Genomic DNA, 21,133 nt, shown 5'->3' on the forward strand with positions numbered 1-21,133 from the left:
TAATCTCACGGACGGCTAATACCCCGGTTTCAAGGTGGCGGGAGCCCGGAGAACCATTGGGGCCTGCCTAGCCCAGAAAGTTCCAGCCCTGGGTTCAGGGAGCGAGTACCTGAAAAGACTTTCCTCTCCTCTCCCTGGCCTCAGAGCGTGTTTACACGGGTTCACGCGCCCATTCACGGTTACAGACTTCGAATCAGCGCGTCTCTGAAGATAGGGGAGGGGCGTCATCGTCCACGTTTTCAGTGTTAAGGGTTGATGCTGAGCTCCGAGAGTAGAAGCTTAGTTGGGCAGCATGAGTTTGGCAGGGTGAGGCTACACTAGCAAGATTCGACGCCACTGACAAATAATAAGATGAAACCAGCAGCCCTGGGTACCTGTGCTTTGTGCAGGTGACAAGAAAAAAAAAAGTGTTCTCCAAAGAAAGTAAATAACGGACTAAGGAAGAAGAAGCAATTCAGCCAGATTCTTGCCATCTAGGTTGGAAGCCAGAGCCTTTGAGCCGCTGGGTAGGCACTGCATCGCCAGACTATACACCTGGCTCCAAGACAAGTCTGTCTTAACCTTTAAAAAGAACCCCCACGCATTTTATATAAAGATGGAATTATCACCCATTAGTCATTTAGCCATAAGCTGTTCTGGCAAGCTGGAAAGGGTTAAGAAATCCATCATTACTCGGGAGAAAAGGACTCTCAAACCTTGAGGCTATCTGGGGACCAGATTGAGCATCCTTTGTTAATCATCTTCTTGCTTAACGGATAATTGCACTTTACAGATTCAAGGTTCTCGGGCAACCCGCATGCAACAGGCCAGTTGCGGCAGTTTCCCAAGAGTATGTTTCCACTTCAGCCCTCTACCAACTGAGCTATGTCCCCAGCCCGGCCAGGATGATGCATTTGACGGATGGTCGCACTCACTTTGTCACCCGGGCTGCTTTAGAACTCACTAATGCTGTCCAGTCTGGTTTCACACTTTCGGTTCCTCCTGTTCTTGATGATGTTAAGCCTTTCATTCAAAACCTCTATTAAAACTATCTTTAATTAACATACAAAGTATTGGATCTCCATAAGGATTTTTTTTTCTTTGTGCTGTTGTTGTTGGGTTTTTTGTTTGTTTTAGTTTGGTTTGATATTTTTCAAGACAGGATTTCTCTGTGTAGCCTTGACTGTCCTGGACTCGCTCTGTAGACCAGGCTGGCCTTGCACTCACAGCAGTCCGCTGCCTCTGCCTCCCTGAGTGCTGAGATTAAAGTCATGCCCCCACTGCACCCCGCAAAGCTTTTTCATCCTTATTAGTACCCCTGCCCCTACCTCAGCCCTACTGAAACCTTTAACTCCCACTATTCCCCATCTACTTTCACTCACGTGAATTCCACTATTCCCTTCCCACACTGAAGGCATCTTCTCTGCTCCCCCAGCCCATTACGGGAACTTTCTGGCTTACTGACCTCTACAGACACTACATATTAAATACATAAGTATAAAACCTTGAAACGCAGATGCACATTGAGAAAGAACGTGTGTCACTATCTTTCTGGGCCCAGGTCACCTCACTGAGTACATACTTTACTGTTCATGCACCTGAAGTTTTTATTTTTCTCTCCAGCTGAAAAAAAAAATCCCATTGTGTATATAGAGCACATTTTCATCATCCACACAACAGTTGGTGGCCATCTACACTGACTCTATTTCCTAGCTACGTTGAATAAAAACAGTAAATACGGATGTGCATGTGTGTCTGTAGCAGGATTTGGAATCCTTAGGATATGTGCCCAGAAATGGTGTGGCTGAGTCATATAGTCGTTCTATTTTCAGCTTTTTTGAGGAACCTCCACACGACTTTCCGTAGTGGGTGCTCTATGGAAAGTGCACCAGTTTCCATTCTCACCAACAAGTGAGAGGAGAGTTCCTCCTTCCCCACGCCCTTGCCAGTATGATTTGTGTTTTGATTTCTTGATGAATAGCCATTCTGACTGAGTGACTTCTCAAGGTTGCTTTAATTTTTATTCCCTGGTGGCTAAGGAGGTGAAGCACGCTTTCACAGTATTAATTGACTGGTTGTGTTTCTTGAGAAATCTCTTTAGCCCCTTTATTGATTTGGTTGTGTTTTCTTGATGTTTAATTTATTGAGTTCTTTATATATTCTACATACTAATCCTCTGTTGAACGTATAGTTTGAAAATTTTTTCTCCCAGTCTATATGCAGTCTTTTAATTTGATTGACAATTGCCTCTGTTCCTGCTTTTAATTCTACGAGGTCACATTTACTGATAATTTGGCCCTCCTGGGCAATCAGAATCCTATTCAGAAAGTCCTTACCTATACCTGTATCTGCAAATGTACTCCGTGTTTTCTCTTCTATCCATTTCAGAGTTCGTGGTATGAATTTGAGGTTCTTGATCCATTTGGAGTTGTTTTGTGCAGGGTGAAAAATAAGGATCCAGTTTGATTCTTTTGCATGGAGACATCTAGTTATTTCAGATTTTGGTTTTTAACATTTTTTATTCATTAAGTTGTTTGTTTATTATACATCCCAGTCCAGGATTCCACTCCCTGCTCTCCTCCCAGCCCTCCCACTCACCTCACCTTTCTCCCAATCCGTACCTCCCCTCCTCCTCCGAAAGGGAGGCCTCCCATGGATATCAAGTTGCAGTAAAACTAGGTGTGTCTTCTTCTGCTGAGGCCTGACAAAGCAGCCCAGTAGGAAGAAGAGATCCAAAGGCAGACAATGTAGTCAGAGACAGACCCTGCTCCCACTTTAGGAGTCCCACATGAAGACGGAGCTACACAACTGTTACTGGACAGCCAGAGTTATTATTCAGAGAAACCATCTTGAAAAAAACAAACAAGCAAAATAAAATAACATAGTAATAGTAACAATGCTTGTCTTTCTGGTTTTGGGTTACCTCACTCAGAATGATTTTTTCTAGTTTCATCCATTTGCCTACAAATTCCATGATGTCATTGTTTTTAACAGCTGAGTACTACTCCATTGTGCAAATGTATTACACTTTCTTTATCCATTCTTTGGTTGAGGGACATCTAGGTTGTTTCAAGTTTCTAGCTAGTACGAATAAAACTGCTATGAACATAGTTGAGCAAGTGTCTTTGTGGTATAGTGAAACATCCTTTGGGTATATGCACAGGAGTGGTATAGTTGGGTCTTGAAGTAGATCTATTCCCAATTTTCTGAGAAACTGCAAAACTGATTTTTTAAAGTGGCTGTCCAAGTTTTCACTCCCACTGGCAATGGCAGAGTGTTCCCCTTGCTACATATCCTCTCCAGCATGTGTTGTCACTTGAATTTTTATCTTAGCCATTCTGACAGTTGTAAGATGGAATCTCTGAGTCGTTTTGATTTGAATTTCTCTGGTGTCTAAGGATGTTGAACATTTCTATAAGTGCTTCAGGGCCATTAGAGATTCCTCTCTCAAGACTTCTCTGTTTAGATCTATACCCCATCTTTTAAATGGGTTATATAGTTTGCTGATGTCTAGTTTTTTGAATTCTTTATATATTTTGGATATCAGCCCTCTATCAGATGTAGGGCTGATAAAGATCTTTTCCTATTCTGTAGACTGCTGTTTTGTCCTTTGACAGTGTACTTGGTCTTACAAAAGCTTTTCACTTTTATGAGGCCCCATTTGTTAATTGTTGATCTTAGAGCCTGAGTTGTTTGGCGTTCTGTCTCCTTTGCCAATGAGTTCAAGGCTATTTCCCACTTTCTCTTCTAATAGATTTAGTGTGTCGAGTTTTATGTTGAGGTAATTGATCCACTGGACTTAGGTTTCATGCAGGGTGATGGATATGGATCTATTTGTACTCTTCTACATGCAGACATCCAGTTAGACCAGCACCAATTGTTGAAGATGCTGTCCTTTTTTTCCATTGTATGGTTTTGGCTTCTTTATCAAAAATCAGGCATCTTATTTCTGGGTCTTTGTTTCAATTCCATTGATCAACCTGTCTATTTCTATGCCAATACCATGTTTTTATTACTATTGCTCTGCAGTACAGCTTGAAATTAGGGATGGTGGTACCTCCACAAGATCTTTTATTGCACAGGATTGTTTTAGCTATCCTAGGTTTTCTGTTTTTCTATATGAAGTTGAGAATTATTCATTCAAGGTTTGTAAAGAATTGTGTTGATATTTTGATGAGAATTGCATTGAATCTGTAGATTGCTTTTGGTAAAACGATCATTTTTAATATGTTAATCCTATTGATCCATGAGCCTGGGAGATCGTTCCATCTTTTGATATGTTCTTCACTTTCTTTCTTCAAAGACTTGAAGCTCTTGTCAAACAGGTCTTTCACTTGTTTGGCTAGTTACACCAAGATATTTTGTATTATTTGTGGCTATTGTGAAGGGTGTTGTTTCCCTGATTTTTTTTTTCTCAGCCCATTAATCATTTGTATACAGAAGGGCTACTGATTTTTTTTTTTTTTAGCTAATTTTGTATCTAGCCACTTTGCTGAAAGTGTTAATCAGCTGTAAGAGTTCCCTGGTAGAATTTTTGGGGTCACTTATGTATACTATCATATCACCTGTGAATAGCAATACTTTGGCTTCTTCCTTTCTAATGTGTATCCCCTTGATCTCCTTTAGTGCTCTTATTGCTCTAGCTAAGATTTTGAGTACTATATTGAAGAGCTACAGAGAGAGTGGGTAGCCTTGTCTTGTACCTAATTTCAGTGGAATTGTTTTATGTTTCTCTCCATTCAATTTGATATTGGCTAAAGTCTTGCTGTATATTGCCTTTACTATTTTTAGGTACGCCTCTCTCCATGACTTTTAATATGAAGAGGTGTTGAATTTTGCCAAAGGCTTTTTCAGCATCTGATAAGATGATCATGTGGATTTTCTTCTTTCAGTATGGAGGATTGCATTGATAGATTTTTGTATGTTGAACCATTCCTGCATTCCTGAGATGAAGCCTACTTGGTCATAGTAGATGATATTTTTGATGTGTTCTTGGATTTGATTTGTGAGTACTTTATATCATTTTTCATAAGGAAAATTTGTCTGAAATACTCTTTCCTCATTGTGTCTTTGTGTGGCTTATGTGTCAGGGTGGCTGTGGCCTCATAGAATGAGTTAAGCAATGTTCCTTCTACTTCTGTTTTGGGGAATAGTTTGAAGAGTATTTGTATTAGCTCTTCTTTGAAGGTCTTGTAGAATTCTGCACTGAAACCATCTGGCCCTGGACTATTTTTGGTTGATACGCTTTTAATGACTGCTTCTATTTCTTTAGGGGTTATAGGACCATTTAAATTGTCTGCTTGATCTTGATTTAACTTTGGTAAGTGAAATATATCTAGAAAATCATCCATTTCATTTAGATTTTCCAATTTTGTGCAGTACAGGCTTTTGAAGTAAAGCCTAATTAATCATTCTTTTGATTTCCCCAGTATCTGTAATGTCCTCCTTTTCATTTCTGATTTTGTTAATTTGTATATCACCTCTCTGCCTTTTAGCTAGTTTGGGTAAGCTAGTTTGCCTGTCGTGTTGCTTTTGTCAAAGAAAAAAACTCTTTGTTTCATTGATTCTTTGTATTGTTCTATTTGTTTATTGATTTCAGCCCAGAGTTTGATTTCCTGCTGTCTACTCTTCTTGGATGTTTTTGCTTTGTTGTTGTTGTTGTTCTAGAGCTTTCAGGTGAGCAGTTAAGTCCCTAGTATGAGAACTCTCCAATCTTTATGAAGGCACTTTATGCTATGTACTTTCCTCTTAGACTGCTTTCATTGTGTCCCATAAATTTGGGTATTGTGTGCCTTCATTTTCGTTGAGTTTTAGGAAGTCTTTAATTTCTTTCTTTATTTCTTCCCTGACCCAAAGTTCATTGAGTAGAGAGCTGTTCAGTTTTCATGAGGTTGTAAGCTTTCTGTTGTTCCTGTTGCTGTTGAAGTCCAGCTTTAATCCACGGTGATCGGATAAGATACAGGGGGTTACTCTAATTTTTTTCTATCAGCTGAGACTTGCTTTGTTACCAGGTATATGGCCAATTTGCAGTAAGTTTCTTTAGGTGCTGCGAAAAAAAAAGTGTGTGTGTGTGTGTTTCAGTGAAAAATTCTGTAGAAATCTGTTAGTTCTATTTGATTCAGGACATCTGTTAGTTTCATTATTTCTCTGTTTAGTTTCTGTCTTGATGATCTGTCCATTGGTGAGAGTGCAGGGTTGGAGTCTCCCACTATTAATATGTGGGGTTCAATGTGTGATTTTAAGCTTTAATAATGTTTCTTTTACAAATGTGGGTGTTTTTTGTATTTGGGGATAGATGTTCAGAATTGAGATGTTCTTTTGGTGGATTTTTCCTATGATGATTATCAAGTATTCTTCCCCATCTCTTTTGATTTATTTTGGTTGGAAGTCAATTTTGTTAGATATTAGAATGGCTACTCAGCTTGTTTCTTATGTACATTTGCTTGGAAAGCCTTTTTCCAGCCCTTTGCTCTGAGGTGTGTTTCTTGTATGCAGCAGAATGATAAAACCTGTTACACATCCATTCTGTTAGCCTATGTCTTTTCATTCAGGAATTGAGTCCATTGATATTAATGACCAATGATTGTTAGTTCCTGTTATTTTGATGTTTGTGGTGGTACTGTGTACGTGTGTGTGTGTGTGTGTGTGTGTGTGTGTGTATGTTTCTCTTCTTTTAGCTTTGCCATGGTGGAGTTATTTATTGCCTATGTTTTCTTGGATGTAGTTAACCTCCTTGGGTTGGAGTTGTCCTTCTAGTATCTTCTGTAGGGCTGGATTTGTGCATAGATGTTGTTTAAATTGGTTTTGTCATGAAATAGCTTGTTTTCTCCATTAATTGAAAGTTTTGCTGTGTATAGTAGTCTGGGATGATATCTATGATCTCTTAGGGTCTGCCCAGACCCTTTTAAAGTTTCTGTTGAGAAGTGTAATTCTGACAGGTCTGCCTTTATATGTTCCTGGGCATGTTTTTCTTGCAGCTTTTTTTTTTCTTTGTTCTGTAGGTTTAGTGTTTTGATTACAATGTGGCAGGAGCGTTTTCAGTTTTGGTCCAATCTATTTGGTGTTCTGTAAACTTCATGTATGTTTATAAGCATCTTTTCTTTAAGTTAGAGAAATTTTCTTCTATGATTCTGGGCCTTTGAGCTGGGAATCTTCTCCTTCTTCTATCGCTATTATTCCTAGGTTTGGTCTTTTCATAGTATCCCAAATTTCCTGGATGTTTTGTGTCAGAAACTTTTTAGATTTAACATTTTTTTTTACCAAAGTGTACCAATTTATTTTATCATATCTTCTACACCTGAAATTCTCTTGGATTCTGTTGGTTATGCTTGCATCTGTAGTTTCTGTTCTCTTACCTAGGTTTTCCATCTCCAGGATTTCCTCAATTTGTGTTTTCTTTATTGCTTCCATTTCCATTTTCAGGTCTTAAACAGTCTTATTCATTTCCTTTGCCTGTTTGGTCATATTTTCCTGTGTTTCTTTAAGGGATTTATTCATTTCCTCTTTAGTAGCCTCTATCATCTTCATAAGATTGGATTTAGAGTCATTTTCTTGTGCTTCAGCTGTGTTAGCATATCCCGGGATTGCTCTGGTGGGATAGCTGGGCTCTGGTGGGGCCATATCGCATTGGCTCTTGTTGATTGTGCTTGCTGGCCGTTAGCCATCTGGTTTTGTGTTTATTAGAGGTTTAGATCCTGGTTTCTGACTTTATCTTTGTTGGCTGGATGTTTTGTAGGTGTTTCTTCCTTTGACTTCTGTTTCCTCTGTCTTCTGGCCTGGAGTTTTGGTGAACAGTGAGTCTTCAATCCAGCAGGGTGTCTCCCCTGTGGGTTTTGTGGCTTGAGTGGGCTCTGGGGTTTCAGGTTCTAACCTTGCCTATGGAGTCCCTAGTGCCAGCAGAGCCTGGGGTCACTGGTGCCAGAGCGGCATCTGGGAAAGAAGGCAGAGTTGTGGGCCAGAAAATAGAGGACAGGGAACAGTAGTTACGACTGTTTAAAGGGTGTGCTTTAAAGAGACTTGGTGGGCAAGAGCCTAGGCTGGGGTCTTACCTGGTGTCAGCAGGCCTCCAGGAATCCAGGCAGAGTTGTGGGCAGGAAATGGAGCACAGGGGACAGGGTGCACTTTGCCAACATCTGGTTTTCTAAACACTATTTGTTCAAGAGGCTGTCTTTTCTCCAATGTGTATAATTTTTATCTTTATCAAAAATCAGGTAGCTCTGAATTGCTTGGCCTTATGGGATCTCTGTTTTATTCCATTGGTCTACATGTCTGTTTCTGTGCCAGTAGCATGCTGTCTTTATTACCATAGCTATGTAGCAGAACTTGAAATCAAGCATAGGGATACTTCTAACAGTATTCTTTTTGCTCATAATTTCTTTGGGTACTGAGGGGTTTTTTTTATTTCCATAGGAATTTTAAGATATTTTTTTCTATTTCTGTCAAGACCATGACTAGAATTTTGATTAGGAATCACATTAAATTTGTAGACTGCTTTTCGTAGATTGCTTTTTTTTTTTTTTTTTTTTTTGTAGATTGCTTTTTACTAATCCTACTAATTCATGAGGATAAGGGATCTTTCTAGTGTCTTTTACAGTCTCCTTCTCTGTGTTTTAAGGTTCCATTATAGACCTCCTTGGTTAGGGTTATCCCAGGGCAGCTGGTTTGGTTTGAGACTATTGTGAATGCGATTGTTTCCCTGACATCTTTTTCAGGATATTTGTCTTTGGTATATAAGAAGGAAAATTATTTTAGTGTGTTAACTTTGTACCCTGCCACTTTGCTAGAAGTGCTTGCCAGTTCTGCTTCCTGGCGAAGTCTTGTGTGTAGAATCATATAATGTTTGCAGAGAGGTGTTTTGGCTTTCTCCTTCCCTATTTGTATGCTTTTTATTTACTTCTCATGTCTTACTGCTCTAGCTAAGACTTTCTAGCAGTATATTGAGCAAGATTAGAGATAGTGGACACCTTTGTCTTATTCCTATTGTTCATGTAACAAAGAGTGTAACTCGTGTTTATACTGGAAACCAAAACAAGTTGTGAAGCTCTCTTTCCTGCAGTAAACACTTCATTGCAGAATGGTCCGGACTGAGCCTGCGCAGTTCTCTGGGGTTTAACTGGTCATAGTATCTAGGACAGACAATAGGCAAACAGTAAGAAAAAGAACCCATGAAACTTCAAGACTGTATTTTAAAAGTGCTTTCTAGGCTGAGGAGACAGTTCAGTTGGTTCAGTTGCCACACAGGCCTGAGGACCTGAGTTTGATCCCCAGAATGCTTGTTAAAAGCTAGAGCGAGAAAGCACATGCTTGTAATGCCAGCGCTGAGGAGGCAAAGGCAGGTGGCCAGCCAGCCTAGCCTAACTGGAAGGCTCCAGGCCCCACTGAGACCCTATCTTGGAAAAAAAGTAGATGGTACCTTAGGAATGACACCCAAGGAACAGTATATACCCCCACCCACACACATAATCACATACACAAACATATACATACATACATACATACATACATATATATATACATATAAATATACAGTGCTTTCTGTGTATTTTAAGTTCAAAAAATATTATATGGACAAAGGGAATCCCTGCCCATCCTTCCTCAGGATCCTCCTAGTCTTCCTCTGGAGGCAGGTCCCAGTAGCACTTTAACTACCTCTCTTTATTAACTCCTTTTCCCTAAATTGTCACAACTCAGACATCCACTAGAGAGCTTAGAAGCTGTCATAGGTGGAATTTTATTGCAATGAAGAGACACTGTGATGATGGCAACTTTTATAAAAGAAAATTGGGGCTGGCTTACAGTTCAGAGGGCTAGTCCACTGTCATCATGGCGGGAAGCATGGCGGCACGCATGGCGGCACGCAGGCAGACACGGTGCTGGAGAAGCGGCTGAGAGTTCTACATCCTGATCCACAGACAGCAGAAGGGAATGCCATACTGTGGGTAGCCTGGGCACCTGAGACTCAAAGCCAGCACCCCCTAGTGACCCACTTCCTTTAACAAGGCCACGCCTTCTAAGAGTGCCACTCCCCATGAGCCTATGGGGGCCATTTTTATTCCAGGCACCTCAGAAGCCTCCCAGGCACATACGCATTTTTATGGGGCCTATTTAAGACCAAAAATAATTCAATATCAGATATGTAGGCCATTCTAAGGTCAGGTTCACATGTTAGGGGCAGGGCCTCCACGCCACTGTTTGCCTGTCACGCCTGTGTTTGCCTGTGCCCGGCTGACTTTCTGTGAGCACCCAGCCCTGCTTTAGGCAGCAGCGAAATTAACAGAGACAAATAGCAAGGATAAAAAACAAAACAAAACAAAAAAACAGGCCCTGTGTGCTCATAGAAAACTGGCAAGGGAACATCTGGGTAGGCAAAAAGCGCTTAATGAATCCAGAGGGAAATAATTAAACAGGCTCAGCACAATTATGAACTCTCCAGGAAGATGCTGGAGCAGTGACTCTTCTGCAGAAAGACAACCTCAAAAACTCAGCGTGGCAAACTGGAGCGGGAAGAAAATGCAATCCTAACTCTATGTCACTTTATATGAAACTAACACTTTCTGATCTAATCTAATCCTAATTCTGTGTCACTTTATGTAAAACTAACGCTTTCTAGTCCCAGGGGTGTGGCTGGCCCGACAGACCCTCCTGCAGTTTCCTTCCAAAACATAGCTAAGTTGACCCAGGAGGAAGGACGGACAGAGAGCGAGGAAAATTGCCTACGCAAGAAATTGTTAGGTGCTTTGCACATTTAATCCTCATAAAATGTTATAAGAATCATCTGCATTTTGCAAGGACAAATGCATCAGGAATGCTCTCTCTGCAAAATAATGGAAAAATCCAACCGGCAGTGACTTAGGCATAAATTTTGGCAAAAGTGTTTTTTCTTATTACTCTGCAAAAGCGGAGGCAGCTGCTGGCAGTGGTTCAGGGCATTGCTCCATGGCTACAAGAACAGTCAATGGCCCCACAAATTATACCCAAATTCGAGGAAGAGAAAAGGAGGGTCACCAACATCTGTCCTTTTGTCAGATTCTTTTTTTTTTTAAAGGTTTCGCATCCCAGTTTTTTTTTTAATTTTTCATCAATTACACTTTATTCATTCTGCATCCCCCCCGTAAGCCCCTCCCTCCTCCCCTCCCAATCCCACCCTCCCTCCTCCCTCTGCTTGCATGCCACTCCCCAAGTCCACTAATAGGGGAGGTTCTCCTCTCCTTTCTGATCTTAGTCTGTCAGTTCACATCAAAAGTGGCTGCATTGTCCTCTACTATGGCCTGGTAAGGCTGCTCCCCCCCCCAGAGGGAGGTGATCAAAGAGCAGGCCCTGGAAAAGGTTTTCACCACATCACTCACAAGAGTGTCGCACAGCCTCCTGTGACACAAAGAAGACTGAGCAAACAAGCTTGAGTTTCCAGGAGACGCTCACAGATGTGTTAGTGTGAAAATCAAACAGCAGGTCCAAGCCACAGCGTGTGTCATGGCTCACCCTTGAGCTGTCTACGCCAGCACGGGTCTTCCCGTGGTAGTGTCTCACACCGACTGCATTCACAGATGGCTGAGGAAGCAGCCTCTCCGCCTCAGCCAGCTGCTGCATCCCGCCTAGCCCGGTGTCTGCCATCTTCTCAGCAACCCATTCTCTCTACTCCTTCTTCTTCTCCTTTTTCTTCTCTTCAGTGCTGGGGACTCATTCCTGCATCAGCAGCAATCTCCGAGCCACACCCCTGACCCAGGATCTATTTACCACTGTTAACCACAATGCTCTTCATCGGGCAACTTGTCCTCCAAACTACTACAAAGATACGGAGTCCTAATCAATGCGCGGGTATGAATAAGCCTTGGAAGCGCTCCTGTTCCCTCTCCAGTGACCAGAGCACCATCACTTCTTGCCTGAGCCTTTGTTAAAATAAGAAAATAAAGAACGTGTACCACATGATGAATGAACTAGATGCTTATATTGAAGTTTTCACTCATGATAAATGAGCAGGTCATGTCGGTGTCTTAGGCATGCTGGCAATATATACCACCCTCAGCCAGATGTGGTGCTGCTCATCTTTAATCCCAGCATGTGAACGCAAAGGTAGGAGGATCTCTGTGAGTTCAAGACCAGCGTGGTTAACACAGTTCCAGGTGAGTTCAGCCACAGCTACAGAGTGAGACCCTGTGAGATAAGATAGATAGATAGATAGATAGATAGATAGATAGATAGATAGATAGATGATAGATAGATAGATGTGTGTATGAATGTTACATATACTATATACACACATACATATCATATATATAACATTTATATATAAATGTTATGTATATTATATTTATATATTATATTGCATCTATTATATATTTATTTATATAAATGTTATATTATTTAACATTTTATATGTTATAATAAATGTTATAGATGTATTAGATATAACATATATATACACACATATCTATATCACATATATAAACATATATATAACATGTTTTGTATATCAGAGAACATATATCATATACCTTATAATAATATATAAACACATTAATACAATATAAAAACTTTCCTCCACCCTGAATACTCCCTCCCTCTGACTCTGGGCAAGCGTCCCATCCTCCTAAATGCCTTTCCTCATTTTCACACTGTAAGCAGCTTCAGGCCTCCTTGAGCCTGTTTATTGGGTTTACTGTTGCTCTCATTCCCATAGGTGGCGAAGTTCTTCAAAGAATTCTTCGGGAGTGTCGATCTCCATGCCTCTCTGCTGAGAACTGTAATGCACTTGTCTGCCTCCTGTGAGCGCTCACAGGGCAGCTACTGAAAAGTTTGCTTCCACGATCTCAAGCACCTGTCAGTGTTGACACACACATATACTATAAAATGTGATAAATGAGCATAAGTTGATTTTTATGTGTTTTTCTTTCTTTCTTTCTTTCTTTCTTTCTTTCTTTCTTTCTTTCTTTCATGGTTTGTTTGTTTGTTTGTTTGTTTGTTTGTTTGTTTTGAGACAGGGTTTTTCTGTGTAGCCTTGGCTCTTCTGGACTCAATTTGTAGACCAGGCTGGCCTCGAACTCACGGAGATCCCTCTGCCTCTGCCTCCCTGAGTGCTCCCTGAAGATTATACTGATATTTTTTTTTAAAGCCCTGCTGAAAATATACTTTAAATGCCTGAAATTAGACCTTACACATAGTGGTAACCTTGATTATCAATATCGTCTACCGGCATTTTACAGTCTGAATTGTGACAAACACCTGTGTCGTCTTCGTTTTGAAGGGAGTGCTGTGTTCAAGAATGCATGACCTTTCCAGGCGGTGGGGTACACACCTTTAGTCCCAGCACTTGTAAGGCAGAAGCAGGCATATTGCTAAGAGTTAGAGGCCAGCCTGGTCTACAAAGCAAGTCCAGGACAGCCAAGGCTACACAGAGAAACCCTGTCTCAAAAAAACAAAGACTGCATGAAATTAATACACAAACATGAATATATTCAGAGAGGGAAAAGTTCTGACTTTTAACTTATTTCATTTATATATGTGTAGACATCTTACATTATAAATTAAGACCAAAAGCTAAAAGTAGCTATTTTCCCTTTTCTGTCTCCGGTTCTTTCCCTTGCTTCATAGGATTGAGGTAAAATAGGAAGATAGGAAAGAGTTAAGGGATAGGATACTGGGAAGAGTGCCCATCAATAAAGTTCTTGAGGATCTGAGTTCAATTCCAGGCACTCAGTCCCAGGGATGGGCACTGTGGAGTGTGCCCCTAATCCCAGTGTAAGGGAGGCAGAGACAGGAGAGCCCTGAAGCTTACTGGCCTGCCAGGCTAGCCTCACAGTGAGCTCCAGGCCAATGAGAGACAAACAAGGTTTGGGCAGGCAGTCGGGGCGGTGTTGTACAGCCTTTTAATCCCACCTCTAGAGAGAAAAAGGCAGGTGAGTCTCTGAGTTCAAGCCAGCCAGAGCTACACAGTAAGACCTTGTCTTTAACTTAAAAAAAAAAAAATCCATCTAGGGCTGGAGGCTGGCTCAGCAGTTAGGGGCTCATACTGTTCTTGCAGAGCACCCAAGTTTGGCTTCCAGCACCCAACGTGTGGCAGCTTACAACTGCCTGTAACTTCAGCTACAGGGGACTCAGCGTTCTGTGGGGAATGTTGAGGTAAGCCTCAGGAGGCCCAAGGAATGGGGAGTGAAGCGTCAGCGACTTCTAGACTCCTCGAAAGGTCCTGATCCACTGCACAGTGTTGATGCACTAGGGATTCCTAGCACACCAGTGAGGTCTCCCAATGGATCTGAGGCTGGGGCGGTGACTGCTTCCCCCTTCTTTACGGAAGTCTCCTAAGGTGACCTTGCCCCTCCCCCCATCTCCCACATTTCCTTATAGTCACATCAACCCGATTGATTGGGATGGTCTGATTTCAATCATTTAAAGGCTGTTCCACTAGATAATAAGGTTAGATCTGCACCTTTGAGTCAGGTCTCTGGAGTCTGATTCCCAGGATTCTGCCTGGGCTTCATCACCACTCCCCCCGCCCCAACTTCCCCTCGGTTCCTGGTCCCCAGAACTCTCCTCTGACCTCAAAGAGTGTTGCACTAACATTCCCAAACCCACTCAAACTTATAACTAAAATAAATATAAAATCTTTTAAAAAAACGTTTTTCAAATAAGCTGGTCACGGTAGCACAGGTCTTCAATTCCACTGCTAGGAAGGCAGAGGCTGGCAGAGCTCTGGATTTTAGGCCCGGCCTGGTCTATATATGAATTCCAAGCCAGACAATGCTACGTAGAGACCTTGCCTCAAAAAATATTTTTTAATTAAATAAATAAAAATAAAAAGGTAGATCTCAGCTGCATAAGCATGGGGACCTGAATTCAAATCCCCAGAACTCGTGTAAAGAAGCCTGGTGTGGTCACCACTGATGGAAACTCCAGCATTGTCTGGGAGCGGAGGCAGGACCATCAGTGGGGCTCACTGGCCATCCGTCCTGCGGACGGCAGTACAGCAGAGTGACAGAGCAGGGCACGCAGGGCTCTCCTCTGGCCTCCAGGCACCAGTGCTCCTGAGCACTCACACTCACATATCAATACATATCTCCACACTCATACACACGCTCACACATACAATAAAGGAAAACAATAGCAACCAGGACGGTGGCTGTGGAAGAATGACACCCAAATGTAACCTCTAGTCCCCACACACAAACCCATGCGCTCTCAAGCGTGACACACGCGGGCACACACCGAAAGAGTTGAGGACACACAAGGAAGGAAAAGAGCCCCTCCTCTCATCGCTGGGAGCTGACTCTGGTCTCTGGTGTTTGGTGTTAAAAGTGACAACACAGCCCACGAGAGATGGTGTGTCCACAGATGCCACCCTCGCTAAACGTATCGCAAACAAGACTACTAATAGGATGAACTAGGCATGGGACCAAGATACACTGTTTAGGATGTATAGCAATGTTTAAGATTGTTGATCGTGATGTCTTAGCCACATACGTTCATGTATAAGCCTGCCAGTACTTTTATAAATCACCTCGTGATTTCATTCGTTCTAAAGTACTTCTTACAGCGTGGAAATGAGGAGATGAACTCCCTCCTTTAAACACGGTAACTCCAGATCCCTCACAGCTCTGTGGCCGGGGCACTTGGACATATTTCCCTCCTGCGGCCTTCAGCCAGTCCCTCAAGTGCCCTGTTGCGAATCAGTAACCTTCTAACCTTGCCTTACTCTGCCCCTGACATTCTTTCATGCCCCAGCTGCACATGCTCAGAAGCCTGAAGCTCTGCAGCCCTTCCAGGAATCCTCAGGCTTCACAGCTGGCTAGCAAGCAGCCTTCCTCCATTCCCGCAAGCTCTGAAGGAAGAACAACAATAGCCTTCAAAGGTTAGTTCACAGCAGGTCAAGTTTTATTATAATTACAATTATCAGCATCACAAAAGTTTCAGCGTGCCCAAAATTCCTAAGCTTCTTACCATGCCCTGAATAAGTGGGTTTCTATGATTTAATCTTTTTTTTTTTTTTTTTAATGCTAGGACAAATCCTTTGAGAAACAGAATTTTATTTATTATATAAAAGACATTACCAACTCTTAAGTTAAACTCAATCCACGGTGCCAGGAACGGGTTGTTTAGTTGGCCAAAGGGGACCCAAACAACCCAGACTATCCCCAAGCATGTTGGACTCTCTCCATCTACAAAGGTGATCTGCCTGGAGATCGCTGGTGTAACAGTGGCGAGCGTGCAGTGGGAAGAGCCAACAGCCATCCAGCTGGATTTCAGGCCCCTTCCACAGGATGGACGCCACAGCTGGCATTGGTAGGGTGTGAGAACCTGAGACCGGAAAAGTCCTGGGCCCAGAGGGAAAGCGGGTATTGCTGCTGTGCGGAAGAAACAAAGCAATGAAACGACTTCTAAGGACACTCTGCTACACCTGTAGATCAGCGCCCAGCTCAGCCATCATCACAGAAGCCTCCTCCTGCAGCAGAGGGGAACTACCACAGAGACCAGCAACAAGGGCAGAGAGTGAGAGACTTTTGGAGCACTTGGTCCTAGGAGGGATGTCTTCCTCAAACCCTGCCCCTCAAGGCTCTGGGATCTACACAGAAAGCGGAGCAGGAAGAGTCTAAGAGCCAGAAGGGATGGATGACTCCAAGCCAACAGCGTTTCCAGACACAGCGGAACTGACGCACATGTGAACTCACAGGGACTGTGGCAGCATGCACAGGGCCTGCACACATCCAAGCCAGACTGGGTCCCCGTGCTGAGAGGGAGAAGCGGACAGGAGCTCTAACTGTGGGTCTCCTCTTCCCTCGGGGGGCTGTCGGCAGGAGGAGCAGAGGTGGGGTGCAGGGCTTGGAAGGCCGTGGCATGTCAGAATGACATCCTGGACCAGTTGCGGGAAGGCCGATCAACCTTATTCCAGGGGTGAGAGGAACGTATGGGGAAGGGAAGGAGCCAGGAGGTAGTCTGACGGGTGTCCACGGTCTACTTCATGTGTGTTAAATAGCACAGTCCTGACGTCTGTGCAGGGCCACACTACCTAATTATCATATGGGCAGGATGTGTCAGAGGCTACTTCTAAGACAGGCCAGGCCTCTAGCTCAGGGACCAGCAGAGCAGGAAGCCCGCTGGGGGAGGGGAGTCCTTCATCTTGCTCTGAGGTGGGAGAGGCTCCGGTCACCAGAGGCTGCAACCTTCAGCAGCAGGCCGTCCAACACCTAACCAAGGAGCTCTCTCCAGTTGATGGCCACATGCAAAAAAAGATTCGTTCTTTCCAGTGGCATTTTATTGGATATATTAACCATTCTCAGTACAAAACAAACTCAATGCTAATTTTGTAGACATTTTATCTCATATAGCTTTGTTTGATCTTTTTTTTTTCCTCGCTGGCCTTTTGCCAGTATGGTTTTCAATTTTGTATTTTTATGGATTTTGATTGCACATATGTGCGTGTGTTTCTTGTGTTTTTTTCCTTTATTATTATGTTTTTTGAGGGCGGTGTTGCTGTCTGCCCATTTGTTTTCTAAAGAGAGAGAAAGGGCGAAGAGTTGAGTGGGGGGGAGGAGGAGAGGATCTGGGAGAAGCTGGGGGAGGAAAAACTATGATCAGAATACACTGTATGAAAAAAATATTTTTAATAACAAAAAATTTAATCTGCATTTTATCGTGGGAATCAGGAACCGGGGGACAGGGTGGGGGAAGGTGAATGGCCACAGGGCCCACACAGAATCTCAGGAATCAGACTCCAGAGCCCAGACTCAAGGTGTAGGTCTAATTCTATTATCCTAGGTAACAGCCTTTACATAATTCAAAAGCCAATCAGACCATCCCATGGTAGCCCAAGCACCAGTAACAATCAATCAGGTTGGCGCAACTGTAAGGAAATGGAGAAGCACCTCAGGAGAAGCAGTCACCACCCTAGCCTCCATTTTGAGACTTCTCTCGTGTGCTAGGAGTCCTTCACGGATCAACACTGTGTGCAGTGGATCAGGGCCTTCTGAGGAGCCGTAGGAGCTACTGACACCTCACTTGCCATTCTCTATAGGCCTTAGTAAGGCTTATCTCAACACACCCCGCATGCATTTTTATTAACTTTCTTCAACTCTTGTTTTTTATTTATTGGGTGGGTATGGGTGTTTTGTCTGTATGTCTGTCTGTGCAGCATGTATATGTGTGATGCCTGAAGAGGCCAGAAGAGGGTGCTGGAGTCCTTGGAACTGGAGTTACAGTCTGGGTGCTGGGAACTGAACCTGGGTATTTTGAAAGAGCAGCTGGTGCTCTTAACTGCTGATCCATCTCTCCAGCCCTGCTTTATTTAACACTTTACACCCCTAAAACCCCTATCTCATTAATGATACAAATAGAGCAACACTAAATAATGTCATTGCTTGACTTTAATTTCTTTTAAAGGAATAAAATAACCTATCCATACCATATTAGAATGCCCTTGTTTTCTTGTGTAAAATAGTTCATGTATTATAATTAATTTTTCTTATGCCCTAGCAACATTTACTTTTTGTAAGTTAAGGGAAACTGAATAGTCAATATTGAACTTGAAATCATTATTTCTCCACCCCATAAATGTCTGGGATCCACACCTGCCGTCTCCCATGGATTGTCCCCCATGCTCAGAAGGTAAGGAAATAAATGAATCTATCTTTAAGTGCTGGAGGTTTGCTCTTCTGTGAGGCAATGCCTGAGCAGTAGACTCTTACCGTATAGAGCCTATGGGGATGAAGACAACCGGGACATTGGATTACTGCCATCAGAAAAAAATAAGGAAGATCTCTTGAGACCCAGTGAGAATGAGTTGTTATATAAGAAAGCAAGCCCAGCACATCCCGCTCCTGCCTCCTGTCTTGCTCTATAAACTTCCTGTCACACATGCTCCTACCATGACACCCCACATGATGTGGTTCAATGAAGGCGCCCTCACCAGAGTTAGCTTATATCAGCCCTCTAGCCTCCAAACCTCTTTACGAAGTACCCAACGACAAGTATTCTACTACAGCAACAGAAAGCAGACTGCTGTGCCACGGCAGCGGTGAGTACTCTTCAGAGGGAAGCAGATCCACTGCAATAAAGAGTGAAGTGGGAGCATTACATGTCAGCTGAGACTCACCAGCAAGGCAGCAGCCTGAGTAGATCCCTGAAGGAAGGAAGAGGATGAGGAACCCAAGCAATTGAGCCCTCCCCGTTCTCAGGTAGACTAGCGAGCGCTAGTGTCCTGAGGCGGAAAAACCTACTCTAAACAAAGAGGGCATTGTGGTTGGAGTAAGTGTGAGCAAAGAGGAGAGCTCTAGGCACGATCTCAGAGAGAAAGCAGAGTAGATCACGGGGCCTGACAGACCCAGCAGAAACCCAGGCATGAAACACAGATGTCATTTTAAATTTTGAAGCAGCCATACTTGAAGAATAAGAGGATATGAGTGAAATTTTTAAGGACATATTATTTTGTTCTATATAATCAAGACATTATCATGTTAACATAAAGCAACTATGTTACAAGACAAAACTAGATATTAGTGTGATGATTTGCATTTTTGTCTGGCTAAGTCTTTAAGTTTAGCATGGGTTCCAAACTCACAGCACTAAATTCAGTCTAGCAACATTCCAAGTGCCCATTAGCCACACATAGCTACTAGCTACCTTAACTGACCAGGCAGTTAAAAATTGTGACGCTTTTAACGGATTCTGGGTTTGTTTTATTTAAAATTATAAATATATATACATATTATAAATATATATATGATATACACATATTTTATATATAATATACACATATATAGAAATACATATAATATACATATATATGTATAAAATGAACATATATATATAAAATGAATGATGTGACACACGGGGAAAGCCCTCAGAGGACAGGGTTTAACTCAGGGCTTTAAAACAGGGCTTGATTCTACTTTGGTGTAATTATTGGGAAGTTGCAAAACTAGGAGGTATGGCCTTGCTGGAAATTGTAGGTCATTTGGTGGGATGGGGGCTCCTCAAAGGTTAGACCTTGTCCCTGGTCTTTTTCTTGTCCTCTGCCTCCTGGCAGCTTTCTCTATCCCAGCTCCATGACATTCTGCATCCTCATCTTCGGCCCAAAGCAAAGGAGCCACATGACCTTAGCCTGAAACCTCTGAAATTTGGAGCCAAAACAAGCCTTTTATCAAAGTGATAAAAACCTAGCAATATACAAAAACAAATGAACTGTTAAGATCGCATGTTTCCATCACTACTTTCAACAGTTAGCAATGTATGAGCATGTTCTCTCCTTCTCCCCCCCCGTGTGTGTGTGTGTGTGTGTGTGTGTGTGTGTGTGTGTGTGTGTGTGTGCTACAGCACATTTGTACAGGTTAGAGACAACTTTAAGAGTCTTTTGTTGTTTTTATTTTGTTTTGTTTTGTTTTCCTTCCAGCAGAGGTTTCAGGGAAAGAACTCTGGTCATCAGGTTCATACTGCAATGACTTTCACCAACTGCGCCATCTCTCTAGCCACCGTGGCCGGTCTTGGTTCATTTATAGATTAGCTAAAACCCAAACTATTCTAAAGAAATACACTGGCAAGTTTTGGGCAGAGAAGTACCTTGTCACAGCTCGTTCCCACTGCCTGGTTAGTAGAAAAGGTTAGTAGTTGGTTGAGAAGCATGGAGGGGAAGTCCAGGCAGAGCAGCAGCATGGCCTCGGGTGGTGAATGTCTGGTGACTGGTGGGAATGAGCTTGGCTGGCGGGAACCCTGACAACAGAAGCTCACAGGAGATCCTGATAGATTGCTTATGGGATGTGAGAGGGGAGACTCAGAGACAATGGTGTCAGGGTTCTGGTCCAGGCTAAACGTGGTTTGTTAAGAAAGGGAAAGAACAGGCAACCGTTGAACAGTAAAGACTTTGTGTTTGACACAATAAATTTAAGCCACCCATTCACTACCCAAGTGGAGACAGTAAACTGTTGTAAATTTTTTTTAAAGTGTGTTTTGGGCTATATAATGTTTATTATTAGCCCTAAGATTATCACAGAGGTATTATTTAACCTGCTATCACAAATAAAAAGACACAGGCACCTGTTAGATTTATAATTGCCTTACTTACCTTGGGCTGGACAAATATTTCACTTACACTGTCTCAATATCCGCGCCATCCACATCCCAGCCCCCATCGAATGCCATCCTCCTTAACCACCCTCATCTGAACTGTCTTCCA

General features: G+C 42.6%; 1 protein-coding gene across 1 annotated transcript in view; it reads right to left on the reverse strand.

Annotated features, from left to right (window-relative positions):
- Fam221a (family with sequence similarity 221 member A) overlaps nt 1-21,133 on the reverse strand; it is an 83,681-nt gene that overhangs the window by 21,563 nt on the left and 40,985 nt on the right. The gene's annotated exons all lie outside the window — the stretch shown is intronic.

Source organism: Meriones unguiculatus, chromosome 3, assembly GCF_030254825.1.
Source record: "Meriones unguiculatus strain TT.TT164.6M chromosome 3, Bangor_MerUng_6.1, whole genome shotgun sequence".
Taxonomy (NCBI): domain Eukaryota; kingdom Metazoa; phylum Chordata; class Mammalia; order Rodentia; family Muridae; genus Meriones; species Meriones unguiculatus.